The 22,853-nt window shown below is 26.6% G+C and overlaps 1 protein-coding gene across 1 annotated transcript in view; it reads right to left on the bottom strand.

Annotated features, from left to right (window-relative positions):
- Positions 1 to 22,853, bottom strand: part of LOC111686939 — a 360,960-nt gene that overhangs the window by 327,025 nt on the left and 11,082 nt on the right. The window contains exon 2 of the mRNA XM_046945546.1: positions 14,373 to 14,412. The gene's annotated coding sequence lies outside the window, so the exon portion shown is untranslated. The remainder of the gene's footprint in view (positions 1 to 14,372; positions 14,413 to 22,853) is intronic.

Raw genomic sequence — 22,853 nt, 5'->3', positions numbered from 1 at the left:
AATGAATGAATGAATGAATATAAAATAAATACCTGAAAGCTTTAAGATATTTTGCCGTGTGTTTTACAATACAATATAGATGCTATGAAGTAAAATTGTGTGTAAAACCAACTTCTATATAGATATACAAGGACAACTATAGATACTTTTACATTTTATACTATAAATATACATACATAAAAAAGTATGTGTGTATATGTGTCTCTATTTATAATGATGATTGTATATTGTTTGTTAAAGTGATCGCCAGCAGCGGTATTTGTCGCATATTAAGTAAATAAAACTTCTTGGAAAACGTGTTTCGTGTTGTGAATATGCTATTTATTGGTTTTCACATAAAGTCACCCAGCCAGCCAGCTTTATAGTCAGAGCACCAGTAATAAGGGGGAAAAGCTATCAGCAGACATTGTATAACGTACCCTAGTTCATAACATTCTATTTTAGTAAAATCAGACACTAGTGCCCTTTATAATTGAACTATGTAATATCGTTTTTTTAAATCAAAAATTTTTTAAAGAATTAAATTGCTTTGTTAAAAATGGCATGTTAGAAAAAATTGATTTTGAGGAATACGATTTTCGGCGTTAATTGAAATTTCAGTGAAATATTATATTTTTGGTGAAAATATTAAAATATAGGATTTGTAGTGATAAAATAGATATTTAGTGAAATATTAGATTTGTAGTAAATAATTTCATCTTAAATAAAAAAAAAACGTATTTTTAGTGAAAAATTAGATTTAGGAGAAAATTGGATATGTACTAATAAATTTTTTTTGTGATACACTGGATTTTTAGTGAAATATGTTATTATTTTTTTAATTTAGTAAAAAATTTGATTTGCTGTAAAAAAATAAGTTTGAGTGAAATATTGTAGTGAAAATTTGAATTTTAACTGAAATATTGAATATTTTGTGAAATATTAAATATAAAGTGAAATTTTGGATTTTTAGTAAGATATTTACCACCGTATTATTAGAGATATTAATCGCTTATTTTAGGTTTATTACAAATTTTCTATACAAAATTCTCAATAACTTTATTAAGCATTTATGAATATGGGGGTTAGATTTTGAGGATACATTACTAGAAAACTTAGATTTTTAGATTTGGAGATTTTTATTGAAAAAATTTCAATTCTAGTGAAATATTGAGTTTAATAAAATATTGAAATTTTAGTAAAACTTAGATTTTTAGTGAAAATTTTGATTTTTATTAGTTTGATAAGGATGTATATTAGACCGACTCATAAAAAAGGTGCCTCAAAAATACCCCCTCAAATAATTCTCTGTTATGTAATATGATGTTACCCAAAATATTTTTGGTTTAGTGTTGTCCATTCGTGAGCTGGAAAGTTTTCAAGAAAATATCGTATGGGGGCAGGATTTTTCATTAATACTAATAGATTGATTGATACTAGATTGGAATACTAACCACTTATCTTACAAAATTTAATAGATTTTTATTTAAAAATTAGATTTCTAGTAAAAACTTGCGCTTAATCTGAAAATTTAATTTTTACTTCAAAACAGATTCTAAGTGAAAATTAAATTTTTCGCAAAATTTTGGGTGAAAAATCCGGGTTTTATCATATTTAAAAAACGTACTTTTTAGATTATAATTCAATACTTTTTAATGGGACAAAAATAAAAGTGATCACAGATTTTTTCTTTTTGCCCTAGCGCCTCTAGTTTGGCAAGAAAATCGACTTTAAATGTTTTCACTCTAAAAACCGATATTTGGTGGGAAATAAAAGTGATCACAGATTTTCTTTCTTTTTGCACCTGCGCCTCTAGTTTAGCCAGAAAATGAACTTTTATGTTTTCACTCAAAACCCATTTTTGGTGGGAAATAAAAGTGATCACAGATTTTCTTTCATTTTGCCCATAGTTTAGCCAGAAAATTGAAAAAAATCCACTATTTGGTAGGAAATTAAAGTGATCAAAGATTTTCTCTATTTTTAAAAGTGATCACAGATTGTCTTTAGTTAAGGATAAATGGCAATACCACGTTTTATAAGTAATGTAAAAATGCTTATCGTTTCAAAAAGTATTGTCTGCACTCTTTAGATAATTTAAAAATATTTAAAATTATTTTTTTATATAATACAGACATTTTTACATTAAATTTTAAAAAATTTTAAAATCTGTTAAAAGAGGTCTAAGTGTTTTTCTTTTTATCCTGCAGAATACTGAAATCAACATTATATACATTCTAAGAAAAACTGAGATTCTTAATATTTAACTTACAGTTGAAGGCAAAACAAATGAAAACTATTTTACAGTAACAGTCTTCTTGAAAGATATAATGTAGAAAAATGACCTTTAACCAAAGAATATCAATCATATTATTGGCATTAACTTTTAGTTATTGAAAGAAATAAGTTTTGTATTTCTATAAATTAGTTTTGGTCAATTCTTTGCGTTAGATAGATCAAAGATCAAAAAAATCCTATATCTCTTTTAGATCGAGCAAAATCGACTAATATTTTTTATTTTTTAGGATTATTAATGCTATTTGATTTTGCAATTTAAAGTCGTCAAAAAGATCTCAAAAACTTTTGCCCTGTACTATGTCACCAAGACGCTAACTGCTAAATGCAAGCAGACTAAACATAAGCCATCTCAAATACACATGTACACACATACACGGACAACCATCTAACAAATAACAAAGACATTTCTATACACACACACAGATTCAGATGGCAGGTGCAAAAGCCTAGATTTATGTGTAATAAATTTCAATCTGTTTACAAGATATTTTAACTAAAGCCACGTTACGAACGCAATTCATTTTCGCCATCTTAGATTCAGCAAGAAATAACTAGAAGTTTGTTGGAGTATGTGTGAACTCGTGGCAGATTGTCTAAGAAAAAAGTTAAAATGAAAAATAAGAAAACGCAAAAATCCATAGAAAATCTTAAAACGCAACAAGAAACGCATAAAAATTACTCAACTTAGATTTATTGTAGAGGCGTGTTGGTTGCTATGCGTTGTTGCTTCACTGGGATTATGTGAATGGTGTTGTTGGTGTAATTGGGTGCATGAAAATGTAAAAAAAATGTAATGGAAAATAAATAAATTAAAAACGTATTTAATGCTGCCTTTAAAATAAAATAAATCAGGTGATATATTTTAACTAGTTGAAGGTGTAAAGATTAAAATAATTGTAATTTACATTAAATATTTCTAAACTTAAATTTATTATGATTTCTTAAATGAAAGTTTAAATTCGAATATATTTCAACCCTTTCAACACTTTACCAACAAAACTGTTGATTGTCTTAATTAACAACTTCCATTGAAGACAAAATGTCATATCAATTTAAACTGTAATTGAAAGATACACTAAACAAAATTGTACATTATAGTTGTCTACCTTTCCTGGTGTTTTCTACTATATTCTATGATGATTTAAAAGAAATTTAAATTTCATTTCACTTTTTAAAAACTTCCAACACACACACTAACATATTGAAAGTTGACATGATTTAGTCTGGAAATTGCATTTAGCAATTTCATGCCATCGATTCAACGTACATTTCTTTTGCAGAATTTCTTCTCTTTCCTAGACAATTACCGCATATGTTGAGTATATAGTCTAAAGAAAAAAACACATATTGTATTGCTGCTGCTACTATGTATGTATTTTACTAAAAGGAAATGCAAAGAGTAAAGAGAGAAAAAAACGAAAACAATTTAATGAAGTCAATTATAAATGTAGACATGCAGTTGCACATGTTTTCCATGCACTACACACTCAGTCATTCACCATCCAACACTTTACGTTCGGGATGGTTAACAAAAGTAATTAAACGGAAAGCAAGCAAAAAAAAAAAACAAATACGAACATGTTGCAACACGCTTAACAACAGGATGTAGTTATTTAAATAGTGCTGCAAGCCACTTTTTTAATTCGAATAAACTAAGCAAAGGAAAATTCTATTTGAATACGTTTTTTCTTTCGAAAATTTTCTTTATTGACTAAAAGGTGCTGGGGAAATAAGTTGAAATTATTATTTGCTGCTGTTGTTTAGCTTCTACGTTTTGAATCATAAATCTTTATTAGAGTTTAATTTATTTCCAAACGTACTACATTTTTAAAATATTTTTGTAAAAATGTGTTTTTTTAATAAATTTTAAAAGAGAAAAATTCATTCGTTTGAATTTTAGGAAAGGCTTTATCCTCAACTATACATAGACAGAACTATGGTCTCGATGAAAAATAAAATAGAATTATTGTCTCTATTATAGACTCAATTATAGCCCTAACTTAAACTACTGACTTTATTCCGATTACTTATAAAAAATACAGAATCGACTATACCCCAGACCCTTGAAAAAGGTCGATACTATATTCCAAAGGATGAAATATAGTATCGGCAATAAACTAGTCCATAGGATATATTATAGAGCTGACTCTAGACTCGATTAAAGACCATACTATGGCTTCTCGACTAAAGACAAAACTAAGTTTAGACTATAGACCAGAAAAGAGTTTTAACTATAGAACAGACTATAGTTTAAACTAAAGTCCAAATTGTTATATCAACTACAGGACAGACTACTGTCCAGACTATAGATCAGATTATAGACCAGACAATAGTTTTGACTATAGACTAAACTTTAGAGTCCATTATAGAATAGAATCGATTATAGACCAGACTACAGTGTCTACTATAGACTAAGACTAGGTCTGACTACAGACCAGATAAAAACTTAACTATAGCCTTTACCATATCCTGACTATAGCCTTGACAGTATTAATTATAGTGTAGACTACAGATATATATAGAACAAATTATGGTCTCTACTATAGACCATGCTTTAGTTTCGACTATAGCCCAATTTGGCCATATAGCATTGACCAGATCATGGTCTCTACAATAGTCCACGCTTTAGTTTCGACTATAGCCCAATTTGGCCATATATCCTTGACCAGATCATAGTCTCTAGTATAGAACAAACTATAGCCTCGACCATGGTTTCGAATATGGAAAAGTCTCGACTATAGACCACACTATAGTCTTGACTTCAGATCTGGGTATAGTTTCGACTATAGACCGAAATAAATTCTCGAATATAGAGCTTACTGCATTCTTTAGATCAAAATGTAATTTTGCATACAGCATCGATAGTCGGCTATTTTACAAACTATACTCCCAAATGTAGACTAAACTATAGTCTTCACTATTGACCTGAATTTACATCTAAACTTTATTTAATCTATTAAGTATTTCTAACTTTCTTCTTTTACTTCAAACTATAAGGCCTAAAGGTAAACACATTAAAATTCTGTTATCATTAAATAAAATTTGAGTAAAAATTTGTAAACATTAAGCACTCAAACATTAAATCAACTTTTTGACCCTCAGCTTAAGCTTTAAGGCATAAATACTGTTAAATTTATCTCTTCAAATTTCATTCGAGCAAAAACTAATTAAATATTTGTAATTCAATATTAAATTTTCGTAATGTGTTACAAGTGAAAACAATGACTGATAAATAAAAAACAGTAAAACAAATGTTTCATCAGACACGTGTGCAACTAAATAATTTTGGGAAATTCAGCAAAAAAAAAAAAAAAAAAACAATGACTTGTTGGCATAACATATAAATACATTTTGCTACTTAAATATTTTTTCCTTTAGAGGTAGAGTATTTGCTACATAACTCGTGTTTCATTTCAAATTGACACTTAATTAAATTGAACTTTATTTATTTGGTCTTGTATAGTTGTTATTTTTGTTTTCCATTCGTCACATCAATAAATATAATGAAACACACAACAGCTACTAGTTAGCTGGTCGAGTCCATTCTGTACTCGTCTACTCACTAGACCAAAAATACGTAATTGAATGCCAACAATGTTGACTGTGGGCGTAACGATACAAAAAAAACAGGTTACAAAAGGTTACAAAGGGTGGTGGCAGGTTAGAAAATCGAAAATCTAGACATCAATTCCAAGAAAAATAAAAACAAATCAATTTCAAATACACCAACTAACACCACTTTTATTTATAACCAGCCGCGCTACACACAAATGCGCTTAGTTTTAAATACTCTTACATGTAAATAACATGGCGAAAAAAAGTAAAAAAAAAAACTTTTCATTTGAAATTGAAACTTCCCCACAGCAGCACATCAGGAAGTTTTATGGACATTAGTTGTCTAATTAGAGTAAATTTAAGCAGTTTTTTTTTGTGAACGGTTGCCTTGACATGATTTATCTCAAACAGTCAAACCAAATCATTCATTTTAAACTTGTTCGCTAAAGCTTTCGCTCTACCTCTCTCTGTCTGCTTTAATACCGCTACAAAATGAAAAATTATAACTGTTTGACGATTTGGCAGAATGACGGTGACTGCTTGCTTTCCTGCCAGCTGGAAATTATACAACTTTCTTCCTCCTTCTTCCTTTACATGTCTATGTCAAAATGACAAAGTGAACAATACTTATTAGGGCCAGAAAAAAAATGCTGCAAGGGAGAGGGAGTTTGGGAAAAAATGTTTTAATGTCTTTAGAAACCATATCAACCAAACCTTAGTCCTTTTATCTTGTAGTTTCGTTTGCCCCTTTATTTTTTTATACTCCTGTAATCACCCCACTTTTTGTGCTGAATGGTAGAAAACAAGAAGATTTTTCCATTAATTTTAGTGTTTCGTATCAACATAATTTCATGGCCAGAATTCTTGTAGATTCTTAAAGATGTTGTAAAGGAATTTTGTTTATACGTTTTTGTTGAGAGTATTTTGAGTTTATATTGTGTCAGTCTGTATGTCTGTTTAATTGTGGTCGTTGTTGCTGCTGTTACAGTGTGTAGAAAAAGTATGAAAAATTTACAAATATCTATGAAGAATATAATTTGATTATTTTGAAGTCAATGGAGAACAAAAAAGTCTTTTATATTTGTTTTACAAGAAAATAATAGAAATTAAAAACTTTAATCAAAACTTCTTTCTTTGTTAAAAAAAATAAACATCTCTTTATATGGTGAAAAGCTTTTTTTTCTTTTTTTATGAAAAAAGCATTTTTCAAAAATATATAGAGATTAAAATTATGTTCATTAAACAAGTTTAACAACAAAAGCTTTCCTCCAAACGATTTTTAGAAATATGTTTTTTTAATAAAGAAAAAGCTTTCAATGCTTTTAATAGAATCTTTATTAAAATAAAAGATTTCTTATGCAACTTTTTTTTTTAGCAAGAGTATTCATAAAGTAGCTTTTAAAAAAGAGTTTTCTTAAAAAAGCTTGTTAGAAATGGCTTTCATAATAAAACGTATTACAAAAAGCATTATTTTAAAGTATTTGAATAAAAAAATCTCTTATAAAAGTTTTCTTAATAATTTATTCTTTGAATATATTTTTTTAAAAATTAATTAATTTTAATACATACTTATGTGGAAAGATAGAAAAGCTTTAATATAAGACATTTTATATGAGTTAAAAATAAAAACTATTTTTTACAAGTTAAAGCTCTTTAGAAAAATTTGTTTTTAAAAGAAGCTTTGTTAATATGTAGGTATTTATTTTGAAAAATATTTTTTTTTCCTTTAGATTTTTTATAAAATATTTTTTAAAGAAGTTTTTTAGAAAGAGCTTTCCATAAGAGCATTATTATAAAAAAAATTCTTATATATCAATTTTTTTTAAAGAAAGCTTTCTATGAATATTTTTCTTAAATTATTTTTTTAATAAAATCTCTCTCATAAAAGCTATGCTTAGAAAAATCTTTCTTTCACAATGTTTTCTTAGACAGGACTTCTTTTTGGAAACTATTTATTTTTTTCTATAAAATTCTTTTAATAAAAACAATTTTGCAAGAGTTTTTTAAATCTTTTAAAGTCCTTCTTTTAAGAACCTTTTTAGGTAGAGATTTATTAGATTAATTAAAATTATGTAGATTAATTAAAATTATGGCTCTTTAACAAAAGTTTTTTCTTAAAACTTTAAAGAAATACTTTTTTTTAAATAGAAACTACTAAGAAAAATCGTTCTTAATAAAGCTTTTTAATAAAAAGTTTTCTTATAAAAGACTTGATTAGAAAAACATTTTCTTCAAAACTTTCTTAGAAAGGTCCTTTTGATTAGAAACGATTTAAAACTTTTATTTTCTATAAAATTCTTTTTATAATTTTTTTTATATAATTTTTAAACAGTTATTTAGAAGGAAAATTTTTAGAAAAGCTTGATAAGATTCTTAAAAATACTTTTATTTAGTTTTATACATGGTTTTAAAAAGGCTCTCTCAGAAAAAGGACACAAAATTTTCTTCCCCCTGCAAACTTAATTTTTCCACCCACTGTAAAAAGGCCACAATAAAGTGATGTTTATTAGTTAAGCGTAAAACTGTGTAGCAAAAGCAAAGTGTTAGTTGGTAAGCGGGCTTGGGTGTATGTTAGTTTGTAATTTAATTTTCTTATAGTTGTATTTATCTGAACACTAGTCGAAGTTGTAGTAGTAGTGATGTTTGTGTGTGAATATGAAAATATTATTTGTCACTTTCAAGACGACACTTGGTTGGCTTATTTAGTTAGAAAAACAGCTTGAGATACAATTTTACTTTTTCGTATCATCATTAATTATTAAATCTTCTCTCTATCTTCTTAGCTCCTTGCTACGACTACTACTTCTACTGCTGCTACTGTTCTTATTTTTATCATTTTATTCATCTTCAACGTTTAAGTTTATGCCAACAAATAAATTAATTTAATGTTGAAATGTTTTCGTTGTCATTTAACGAAACACTCACACAAACACACACACACACACCCACAAACTTAACAGAAACTTTTCGACTTTTGACAGCAACCGCGGGGAATTTAATTGGAAATAAAAAATGGGCTGCTAGGAAAATAACAAAATAGAAAAACAAAAAAAAAGAAAAGTTAATTTATGAAACCTAAAAGAAAATTGTGTTTAACACACTTTTCCAAAAAAATCCCCAAAAAGGTAGAAAAAGGTGAAACAAATAATTGCATTAACATTAACAAGTATATAATGTTTTAAATTAAAAATTTCCCTTTTGATATTGAAATGAAAAGAAATTTCCTTTTTATTTTGTGTAAATAATATTCACATAATATGCGTTTAATTGATATAGAAATTAAAATGTACATATACATATACATTTTAATTTCTATATAAGTTTTATACAATACATTGACTTGACTACTCTTAAATTTATGTCTGTATGAACAAGTTGAAATTTCCATGAATATATGAATGTATTTAATTAATTTAACAATTATATGCTTCATTTAAAAGGACAATGAAATTAATTGTATAAACAATAAAAATGGAAACCAAACCGAAAGTCTTTTACAACGAGATAACACATACATACAAATAAACAAATTTATATTAACACACTTCTATATACATTCATATATAAGTATATATTTAAACAAATACTTACATACTATATTAACTTTAGTCAGTCAGAAACAAATTGCAATACACTAACATTTGTAATGTAAGTAACCCAGTTTGCAAAATGATACAAAGAAAACAACATACATTTCAAGGACTACAACATATCGCCTGTATTACATAGAAGTAGTTAATGAAGGCCTTACTTATAATGTGTTATATAAATACCTTCTTATTCATTAGTCCTTTTGTATTTGAAGCTATAGGAGTTGTATACGTTTTTTCAAGCGTTTGCTTTAGTGACATCACACTGTTGAAATAATAATTTAAAATGCTACTGTGTAAGTACGTTTTTTTTAAATCAGTCTGTTTGCTGGGGAATTCTCAAGTAAACAAATGAACTCATTTATTATTTGTTATTATTATAATATGACAACAATTAACAGAAAATATGATTTTAATGGTAAAAGGAAATCAAGATTTTTATTTTAAATTTGGATAATAAATCTGGCAAAACAAAAAAAAAATGTTTCAAATTATTAAAGAACAAGAAAATTTCGTAGCCATTGCGTGTCTCAAATACACAAACGCGAAAGGAGCTTGAAAACATTCTTATGGTGAGCAGAATCATTAAATAAATTCACAAATCTGAAGGAACATTTTTTTAAATATTCTTTAAATTAATTTTACTTTTCCTATATGTGTGTACGTATGAAAGTATTCTGTGATCATTAGCGAATATTCTAAAATAAAACTATAATTTTTATTTTTCCTCTTAATTACGTATAAATATCTGTAACAAAATTGTGAATATTCTAAGAATGTCCTGAAAACAGGATGTCCTGAAGATAGTAAAAAAATTTAATTACTGGATTGGTTAAAGTGTAGTCTTATTAAATTAATCTTTGCTCAAAAACCAACATCCTCTTGCTACTAGGGAATATTTTTTCAACATTAATAATTATAGAAAAAAGTTTTTCAATTAGTATGATGATAGAAAATTAAGTTCCCAGAAAAAAAAAAAGAAATTCCAAAGAATTTCATGGAAGTTCTGAAAAAGACCTAAAAAATCATTAGATTTTAACACAGGTTTGTCATAGGAGGTACGTCCTTTTTATTTGATTTCAAATTCACTACATCTGAAGTCATTCTCAGGAAATAATTTTTATGTTATTAGAAAGTGAAATTGTAGTATTATAGAATACTACTAATTTGACTCAAATAATATTAAAAATGGTTTAATTCAAAAATTCAGTATAAAAAATATACCTTAATTAAAAAAAAATGGATTATTTTCGATTCTTTGGAAGTCAGTTAACATCACTTCCACAGAAGGTAAAAAAACTATTTTTGAAGTGTTGATAAATGTTATTTTTTTGGAAGTACCTCGTTTTATTTTGGTTTCAACATTAATATGATGACAATATAAAATGTCATATTTTAATGTCATATTTTAAGAAACGCCACAACTTCCTTTGTAATTATCAAAATAGAAATAAATAACTCACATTAAAAAGTAAGTAAGTAAATAACCTCCTCATCATTCAATTGAAAACGAACCGAAAAAAATTGCATTTTAATTCCCGACACACACTCTAACACACGTATTCCATGTTCATTTCTTTACATATAATTATAAATTTCTCTGCTATTTTAATGCTTAATAAAAAACATGCATAATTCTTTTGTTATAAATATTTTCTTTTATGTCTCCCCACTTTTTTTCTGTTATTTTATCTTTTAATATGAATGTAACAATTGAAATTGCATTTTCCTGTTGAATTCTCTTCTCAGTGACCACGAGGGATTTATGTGTTGGTTCACATACAAATGAACATTATAATGATGTTCATTAATTTGTATGTATGGGTATTTTTTTATAACAAAGAAATAACATTTATAAAGCAACAACAATTATAATAAGAACAATAATAACAATGATAATAATACAAATATTAAGTGACATTGACATTATCACCATTTGTCAGACAATGATTGTTGCAATCATTCGTTCGTGAACATAAACACGAGAGACAATGACTTAAGAAGGGATTGTGTTTATTTGTTAAATAGACGGGAAAAGTGTTGGTTTACACTACAGAATATTTCAATTTTAGAATTTTTCCTAAAAGGACTTGTTATTAAATTCTTTAAAATTTCAATTTTAGAATTTTTCCTAAAAGGACTTGTTATTAAATTATTTAATTTGTCCTTTAGATAAACTTTTATTTTATTCGGGAATTTTTCAGTCAAATTAAGGCCATCTATTCATTCGAATAAAAATCTATGTGTTAAAATTATCAAATTATTTTTTATGTTTAATAATCGAATAACAAAATGATATCAAGAATTTAAAAAATATTCGCGAATATATATATTTTTTTTTAATTTTGAACCAAAAGTAGAATTTAATTATATTATTTTATTGACGATTGCTTTACTTTGATGTAACAAGAATTTTTCATTTAATTTTGTTAACAAATATCAAAAACATAGAAAAATTTTAACAGTATTCGCGAATTTCTGACGATTTTATTCAAATGAAAATTTAAAATCGTTGATATATTTATTTACTTACTTATATAAAAATTTAGAGTTTATTATAAAATATCAAATACTAAAAATTGTGAAAGAATTCTAATTACAATTATTTCAATATCAATGAGTCATTAAAGAATTCCATGAATGTTCGCGAATATTTCAAAATTTCATGCAACTTAAATAAGGAAATTTTTTTACATGAGCTATTTGTCGTCAATTATGAGATATATAAACAATATTAACAAAGTTTTGAATTTAAAACTGTTTACCTAATTGTGAACACTTTAATATTTATATTCGATTCTGTGTAAATAAAATTTTGCATGTAAGTATATAATTTTTAATTTTAAACCTTAAAAAGGGATGATGAAGAAATTGTAACATTGATGCTTTAGTTAATTTGATTGCTCTTGTATGTATAAGCTCATATAAGTTGTCGTTATACTAGTGTGAGTGTGTGAAAATGACATCAATATTAAATTTATTGAATCTTAACTTTATGTAGCATTTTATTGATGATTTGCTTTTCATAATTATAATGATGATGATGATAGCGAGTCATATGCACACACACACACACAAACAAACATTCATTGAGTTACTGAATGGCAGACATACTGACTGACAGACAAACAAACTGATGAAATGTCTGTCTGTCTGTAACAAAATATTTGTTTTACTATAAATTGTCTTTTGTTGTCTGACATTAAGTGTTGGAGTATTAAGTGCTAAAGAACAACGGTGGTCATCACCAAGAGAATATGTTTTATAAAATTTTCCATGGTTTTTAAAAGAAGCCAAATATTTTATGTTTGTTTTCGACCCCTGTTGTTAATGTTAGTCGATCACTGTTGTGTTCATTCATCCATTTATATTTATCAATGTATAAGTACATATTTCTATGTTTAGTTGTCAGTGTGTTTGTGTTTTGGCATAAATTGTAGTGATTATCATTGTTATTAATATAAATTAAGTGGTTGTTGAAATGTCTGCTACAATTTGTATGAACATTAATCTATACACATAACTAAATGCCTACTCAATGCGTTTTCTTAAGGACCCGGTAGTTTAAGTGGTAAATTTCCAAAGCAAAAATTATCTTATTGAACTCACTAGCATATCCTTGCATTACCCTTGCAAATATTTATATTGATGTCAATTCAAAAGATATCTGGGGAATTCAGAATTATTTTATATTTTACTTTACAATTCTGCTTATTGTCATGTCAACAAAATACACTGTTAAATGTAAAAAAAAAATAATTCCTAAAAATATTTAAAGTAACTGGTTTCTAGCTCTGCTGGGTATTACAGCACAACTACGCATTTCCTCAAGTAGTTCTGTTTGTGAGTAGATGCTGTCTTTGTTTCATTTTCTTTAATATTGTTATAATTTAAGTTCAACATTGAAATCATTACGAGGCAGTCATCTCAATTTGATTGAAAGCTCTTGAAATGATATTTGCAATTTTAAATGATGAAAGGAAGTAAGTGTTTTTTTAACAAGATATTACTTTTTAAGCTTTAAAACAGATTTATAAAATTTAATTGACAAAAAAAGTTTTAGAATGAGAAGAGGCTATCTTCAATTTTATAGCAATTAACGAAATTAAGTTAAAGTACCTTCTAGAAAATTACTGATCAAATATTTGTAAAACAAATACAAATATTTGTAAAAAAGTTTCAGAAAAGTTTAAAAAAAAATCATAAAGTTTGAAAATTTTCGATTTCCATATACACAATTGACTTAGTTTGTTTTTAGTTTAAATAATCGAAAAATTATTTGTTATATCATAATTTAATTTAAAACTACACAAAATATGAATGTATTTCCACGAAGCCATGTCATGTCAGGACATTATTGACATTTTAATGTTTTTGAAAATAATATAGCATCATTTTAATAATAAATAATTACAACAAAAGAACAACAGTTTATTTTATTACACATTAACTAAAATACACATATGTATGCACTAGTTCTGAATACCCAGCAGTTCAACCGGACAGCCATACGAGAGACAACAAAAAGCTTAAGTTTGTTTTTCAAGTGTCCAACTCTCTGGCTTACAAAGGTTAGCAAAGAGTATATCCGTGAAGAAAGTCGTATAAGAAAATCACTGTCTTTTTCGGATGCAATGGCTCCTTGTTAAACTACAGTTATTTTTATCCTCAAAACTGTCTATATATAAATATTGATCTAATACTGACAAAATTTCTGGGTTCTTATTCGATAATCTATCCATGTCCGTCCGTCAGTTTGTTGAAAACAACATTGGGCTTAAGCAGGAGAAAATTATCTACAAATATTCTCTATTGATAAAAGTAGTTGCTATTGAAGCAGGACAAATCCAAATCCATGATCATTATTTAGGGATACATTGTTTTTTTTTTGTTGATTTTAAAGCATGTCAGAAAGACGAAGAAACTAATGAATAATAAATAAAAGAATCTTACCTCTTAAAATTTGATGATAAATTGCAGTATTTTGATTGATCTGAAAAAGGGGAAAAAAAAATTATTTAAATTAAAAGCAATTAAATGTTTACAGTATTGTGAGTGCTACAAATTATATATTTTTTGAACAAAATATTTGCAAATATTTTTGTTAAATTTTTAAAAGTTTTATATGATCAAATGAAAAATACTGTTTTTTCCTGATCCGATCTATTATACACACATAAACATATTTGTATGCGTATATTTGTATACAAAATCACACATGCATATAATGAATAGAAAACAAAAACATTAGTGTTTTTAAGCTAATGAACAAGTACAATATAAAAAGCGCTTTAAGTCATAAAGGCATTTGTAATTATTTAAACAAATACATCAAATCTATTGTTCTCTATAAAATACACTTAGGTCTCTATCGACGTATAAAAAAAAGCTGACACAAATTATAACAACGATTATTAAATTCTGACTTCAGAACAACCTACGTCATACTCCGCAATATATTACGTAGTTAGCAACATCAGGGTGAATCAAACTTTTTTTGCAGGAAAAAAACTTCGGTAACTGAGAAACCCTTACAACTATCTACATAAAAAATGTGTTTAAATTTACAATGTTTACTTCTTTATTGTTGCCCCACTAAAAACATATGTACTTATGTTTAAAACTTATTTTAAACAGATCAACTTTAAAAAAATGCAAATCGAGGCCTTATTGTTCGTACAAATAATTGTATAAATATTCAACTAAAAACGTGTACATGAGTTAAAAGCTCTTGATGATAATAACGTGATATAAGTTAAACAAATTGAATATTGTTTAGACTTATTTAATTGCATATTACATGAAATAATATGGAAACGTAAAAATCCTATATAATACCTATATATAGATATTTAAGTAAATCAGTGGAATATAATTTCATTTAAATGGAATAATAAATAAACCCATCAGTCAATATAAAGATATAAAATCATTTGATAAATTTAAGTTGTGACAGATACAAATACAAGAATTATTTCAATAAAAGATAAATTTCTATTAATCGATTTTCGGTAATTTTAATTGGGAATGTCTAGTTAAAAAATAAAATAATTAACAATTATAATCCTTTAAAAACTTGATAATGGCTTGCAATTGAAACCACTTAGTTATTAACATACTTTTCAATGGCTACTACATATCTCGCTAATTACACAGAAGTAGTCTAGTAACGACTTAATATCATGTGTTATATGAATATCTTTTAATTCATTAGCGAACTTCTCCATTCAGATATAGAAACTGTATACGATTGAACACACGACTTCACAGATTTTTCTAATTATTTGTAAGCGATTGTGGCAAGTACTTGTTATGGCAGCACCATGTTGAAGTAATGACTTATTATGCTAAATTTTAGCATTTTAACATCTTTTATCAAATTCTTAATGAAATCACTACTTGAAAGTACTGTTTTTAACTATTTACTCACATTTCAAATATAATATATTAAATATTTAGTTTAGTAATGGCGGTTGTAGTATTTATGAAATAATAGTGATTTATTTTGTAAAATAATTGATGCTCAAAAACAAAACAAAATTTGAAAAAAATTCTAAATTTTTGATAATTTCAAATTTATAATGATAATGAATTTGCATTTGAATTTTAATGTAGAATTACAAATGAAGTAATAAAAACAAGTTATAATTAATGTGTATATCATTAAACACATACTAAAATATGCGAAATACACTGTGCTACAAAAAACCACTTAAAATTTAAAAAAAAAATTACTTTAGGGTAATATTAAAAGTAAATATTAAAAAGTAATCCAGACCTTAAGTAATTTTGAAAACATTAACCTTTGTTGGGCTTAAGGTCAATTATGGACCGATTTTCGTGAAATATAGTACAATGTTTAGTAAGTATTTTAAAATATGCAAAATACGCTTTATTTGTAGACCAGTGTTAACCCTCATTCATTATAATTATAATGATAAATGAAAGACTCCTAAATAGTAGTAAAAACGTGCTTATTTTAACTATTTTCCTCATAAAGTTGCACAAACCTAAAATGTTAATATTTCCATAAATGTTTTATTAATCTACCACCTCTTTTGAAATCAACAAATTTTACTATTAAAAGAAATAAACAACAGCACTTAGTTCCACTTTGTTGAATTTGTAATATTTAATGCCGCTAATGTAGTGGTCAACATTGAGGCTGTTTATAAAATCATAAATAAAGGTCTACTTTTAGGCTTATCATAAATTAGTCTATTTATGTTTACATGTATGTATTATTAAAGGTTTGAGACTGTTTTTATTTATTTTAAAAATTTTTGGGCACTTTATAAGTGTCCTTTAATGCAATTTATCTTTGAAAAGATATGAGATAATGTTGTGTAATTTACTCAATCATGCATGCAACAGTTTGTTACATAAATAATTCTATTCGGCTTGTAAAGTCACAGACACATGTTTACAAATAATAATCCTGGGGGGGAGGGGGTTGGTTTTGTCTAAATTTATTTGAAATTATAATTTTTATTTTAGGTTTTTAGCCTTGGCTTAAACTTTAAGTATCATTATGCATGTTAAGTTAAAACCAAATGTATGTTTTTTGTTAACTTAACCCATCATAATTTGTTGTAAAAAAGGAAAAAAATATACATACAAATAGCAGAGCCTAAAGGATATACAGAACATTAAAACAGGGGTGGAGTTTTCAAGGAGAATTAAGTTATTCAAAGGAATTTTAATATTTCTGCTAAGAAAGGGTTTTTTTAAGTTTTCTTATATAAATCTTTAATTTTTAAATTATTTGTATCCCTTTATACTAACACCCCTGCCTTTATCTAAAATAAACCCTTATTTCAAGCACTCATAACTTCATAGCTAAAGCATACAACATATACATATATAGATATGAAAATATCAAAAAGCAAAAAAATACAAAATGTGAATCTTTATAGTTTTTAAACCTGCTGTTGCCAGAGACAAATAAAAAGGTAAAATTCACACACTTAAAACCATAAAAAAAACTATATAAAACATAAAAAAGACAAAAACAGTCAGTCCCATGCCGAGACAGCAACAACTTTCACTGTCATACAACAACTTTTAGAAAGCAACAGCAACAAAATTCAGCATACGTATGCTGAAATTAGGGTTTTTGATGTTTAAATTATGTTGACAAGACCCGCGTAAAAGGAAAGGGAAACATAAGCAAAAACATACAAAATGGAAAAAGAATTTCTGTTTGCACTCAGGCGTAAAAGTAGCACATTACAAAGTTATTCGTTTCTTGTTGTTTTGTGACCATTACAGCATAAACATTAAAATGAAAAATATTTAACACACAAACATATACATAAACTGTACGTTTATAAATTTAACAAAATCTACAAATAACCCTTTTTGGGGAAAGCATTTTTCTCCACTCTATATTGTACTTTATGCACGTAAGCTTTGTAGGATTTTATATGGGTTTTATTATTATATTCAGTTTTGTAAATACGAGGCTAAACGTAAAATTTTGTTATTAAAATTAAGGTTAAAGTAATAGAAAGCCTTGAGCGACGATATTAATTTTAAAGCAGATTTCACTAACTAAAGTTAGTTAGTGAAATCTCAACCTCCTCTCTAACAGACTAAAACACACACCACTCGCCTACCGGATATCGAGATTCAACTCACTTTCCGATTGCCCTAGCTCTATTCATATATTCATACATGAGTACTCTCAAATATTTAGTACTATATGAATAGAAGTATTCTATATGTTTATGTAGTTACAAACACACACCCAAACGAGTTTGTATCATATGTTGTTTTATTATTGTTCTTGTTGTTATTTGTTTGTGGAAGTTCTTAAAAAACATTAACTTTTATACGTCATATCTCAACATTTTGTTGCTGTTGTTGTATTTTTGTATTGTTTTAAGTACCACAGTACAAAACTCAGGCATATTTGTATATCCTTTTTTACTGAATACGCACACATATACACCTACACTAACTTATTTTTCTTTTTTGTAAAAATGTAAGTGTAATTTTTTTATTATGCTTTATAAATTATTAAATACATTTGCTGCGTTGTTGTTGCTACTGCTATCTTGTGTTTGGTATATAGTATACTTTTAGGCTTACCGTAATAAAGTTTTTTTTTTTGCTTTCCCTACACATACACTATGTAAAAAGTGTAACTGTTATTGTTTTTTATTATTATTATTTTGGTTGTAGTTGTTGTCATAAAGTATATTTGTATATCTGTTTGGGTACTATTTAATATGCATATGTTGGCTATCCGCAAAATTATGCCACAAAAATAATTTAAAAGTAATCAGCCAGTATTTAAAAAAAAGAACATAAACAAACATATATTTTGTTGTTGTGTGTAGTTTTTTGTTTTACCGAACCCTTAACATATTTTTTTTTTACATAAAAACACATATGCTGTCTATCATTTTATATTTTGTAGACATTTTAATGCTTAAAAGAAGATTTAACTCTTTTTTTATGAAAAAAAAAGAAACACACACTTGTTGTTAATGATTTGGGGTTATTTTAGAACTTATGTTTGTGTAAAATTTTTATTGTATTTTTGCCATTTTGACCACAAATTAATTTGAATAATTGCTGACATTTGTTTGTTTTTTTTTCATCACAAACTTTAAATTATATTTATTTTGAAAGCATATATCAAGGCGCGTTGAAGAATGATATAAATAAAGCATAATTTAAGGGTGCTTAGAAATTAATTAATTTCAATCATTACACATACATATATGTATGTAAATTAAATATTTGTAACTCACATAGACATATCCTTTACGAGCAATACATGATTCATTCCAAAAAATTCACTGATATTTAATATCTAGGCGTCATTCTATAATATTTTTTATGAATATAGCTAAGTAGAATACTATGATAAATTACTCCTATATTTTCTAGGATTTCCTCATATATTTCACAGAATTTTCACCTGCATAATTTTAATCCAATTTCATATGTGTTTAAATGAAATATTTTTTTATTAAATTTGCTTAAAAGCAATCTTTTTCTACTACAATTACACACATTTATTTCAGATTTTCATTAAGTTTTTCTCATATACAAAACAAAAAACGCTGATAAAACAAATAAAAACATTTTTAAATTGAATTTTATTTTCAGTACAAATTTTGTTGCACATTATATAGGGAGACACATACAAATGAATACCAAGTCAAATACACGTGCATGTGTATGACTTATTTTTTACTCTGAAAATGCATTGTTTAATTTTCAAACAATTAATTTTGAATAATGTCGCAAAAAAAAACTGTTTTAATGGTTTCACTTGATAATTAACTCATTTAAAAAAAAAAAACACATATACACACACCAAGAAGAAAAACTCGTACACAAAAATCCCAAAATACATACACTCTCAATATGTATAGAAACGAAAACAAAAAGAAGAGACTTTTATTAAATATTTATAAGGAGAAAATTAATATTTCTTAAAAAACAAATAATTAAAATAAGTTCAGCTTAAATTCAACTATAAAGATTTATTTATAAATATTTAATTATGCAATTTTATGCGATTTTAATGGTTAAATATTCGTTATTAGTTATGAAGAATAATTAATAAAAAATTCATATTTACAAAATGATTTATTATAATTTTTTGGGAATTATTCATTATAAAGTTAATTTAAAATTTAATTGATTTTTAAATTTTAAGAAAACTTTGATTAAATATTTATTTAATACTTTAAGTAATTTTAATTTCTCAAAAGCAGAATTCGCATGACGTATGAACAATTTGGAAAACATTTGCAACACGTATACGTTAAGGCGGCTTAAATTAGACAAGAAAGAAATGCTATACATAACTATGAAAAGTCGTTCACGGGGACTGCATGACGTATGAAAAATTTAAAGCTCTTATACGTTTAGTGGCTTTGGAATTTAAAACATAACAGGTTAAGTAAAATTAGTATCTTAAAAAATATCTTTAAAAAGACAACATGGCGTATGAATGATAGGAAAAAAGTTATTAAATACGTATACGTTTTGGCGGCCTAATGAAAAAAACGTTGGATTACATAGGCTAAAAAATGTTAAAAAAGTCGTTGCCTTCCGTGACATGTTCAGAAGTTTCTTCTTGTAATCCAGTTAATATACTTTAGGGTGTCCTGTAGAATACTTCGTACCTTTTAAACGATGCATTATAATGCCCTTAGTTCCCTACCAGCGATTGAAAATTTTGATGGTGCAACTCAGTACATTAATATGCATCGATTGAGGTGTATTTCTACATGAAATTGTAAGGATGTTCCTTACAATTTCTTATATACCTTCTGTATATAGTCTTGTAATATTATATAATTAATATTTTCACTCTTATTAAGGGAGAACATCATTGTATGTCTAAGGTCCAATAAAACCTCCCAATGTCCAATGTCCCTTTGGATTACCGATGAAAGGGCGAAGGGTTCGTAGACGATAAATTTTACTTATTTAAAAAAATCTCTTGAAAATAGACTTTGTTACGTATGAGTGATATGTATAAAGTTATTTAGTACGTATACGTTTAGGTGGCTTAATGAAAGTTAGAATTTTCAGATTTTTGTTTTATTTTGAAATGCTGGATAACATTTTTAAATACTAAAATCCTAAACTGACCTCAAAATTACTTGAAATATATGGTTTATACAAAAAAAAATGAAATAATTATTATAAATCCAATAAAATACACTTTGAGACAACATTAATAGCAAATTTTGAGCGGTTATTTTAAAAAAATGAGTTTGTGCAAACTTTAAGCTGAGATATCTCGAAACATGTACTGTACTTGAACAAATTGAACATATTTCTTTAATACACAAAAAATCGTATAATTTAAGAAAATAAATCCAGATTTTTTAATCTTATTCTACATCCCTCAACTGATAATTTAAATAACAATCCTTTAAAACAACTTAAACTTAAAAAAAAAACTAAAGAAAGCTTAAAAAATAACAAAAACCATACAAATAATAGTTACATTGTGTAATTACACATAATTACACATGAATTGTTTTCTTAAATTGCAACAATATTTTTTTGCACTTCCCTTCACAGCAAGCAGTGGCAAGAAAAACTGCCACTGTTATGCTTTAACAAAAGAAATAGTAACAACACTTGCTACCTTCAAATCTGACATTTGTTTGTTTTTTTATTTGTCATTTTCAAATGTAACGTTTTTCTCATTGTATGATAAGTGAGAGTTTAAGTAGACATGAATTGTGAGTGTAATAAAAACACGACATGAACATGAGCAGTAACAAAGCATATAACCCAATATGTACACACTTGTACACACACACACACTCTCTCACTTACTTAGTCATACTCATTATACAATTGTCTGCATTTCGTATGACATTTTTCATTATATTATTTGTCTCATGTGGCTTTAAAACTAAAGAGGCCAGAGCTTGAGAATTGTGCGATTTAATTTTATATTAAAACATGTGAATTTGCAAAAGCTGCTTAAATGCTCAGACTGTCTTAGAGCAGTTTGTGTAGTGAATGATAAGTCTTTGTTATTAAATGAATATTAAAAAGTCTACAATATTAAATTCTAAGACCACGTCTATCCTCGGTAAACGACAGTTTGAATTTACATTTTGTACTTGATGAGTGAAATATTCTGTACTTAATTTTAGAAAATATTAGCTTATTCAGTTCGGACTTATTTTCAAAAATGGTTAATAGTAAAAACAAAATTTTCATTCTCTGCATTCATGTCAGAATTAAAATTTATGAAAGCCCTGTTTCACTGATCTTATATATCATGGTTAAAGTCCTGTAAAAATGCTTTATACTGGGTTAAAAAAGGACCTTGTTATCTTAATTGGAAATCCTAAAGCTTCCAGGCAGAAATTCTTGTTATAACAGATTGTGAAAATGAGATTAGAATTAGCTGATAAACTTTCATTTTACCTTAAAGGGGACAAAACGTGTAAAAGAGCATTCGATTAAAGCGTTGCTAGATATGAGTACCAGACCACCCAGAAATATTGGCCAACAAAATGCTGAGAAAGAGAACTCGAGGCTGATTTAAAACATTATTAATATGACAGACCCATACGAGAGGAGTCTTGTCCTCCTCTAAACGTTGGATTACGGATACAATTATGCAAAATAACAGTATAGGATATAGTGCTTCCAGAGAGAATGGTGCAATGTCACATATATTCCCTCGGAAATACTGATTTGAAATTTCTAAGCATCCACGTTAAGAAATCAGAATACCTTCATAGAGTAAAGTATTTTCCCAACAACATTTTCCAGTGTCCAACTGTCCTGAAAGCAGCTTATAAGCATTTATTTGTATTGTATATAGTACTAATACATTATGCATTTTGTTTATCAAAACTTAATTTAATTTAAATTTTTAAAATATGAAAAAGAAACATAAACAAAAACATGTTGCCACCCACAAGTAAGTCT

The sequence above is a fragment of the Lucilia cuprina genome, chromosome 3 (genome assembly GCF_022045245.1).
Source record: "Lucilia cuprina isolate Lc7/37 chromosome 3, ASM2204524v1, whole genome shotgun sequence".
NCBI lineage: Eukaryota > Metazoa > Arthropoda > Insecta > Diptera > Calliphoridae > Lucilia > Lucilia cuprina.
The sequence above is the reverse complement of the archived record's forward strand: the minus strand, read 5'-3'. Positions and strand labels throughout refer to the sequence as shown.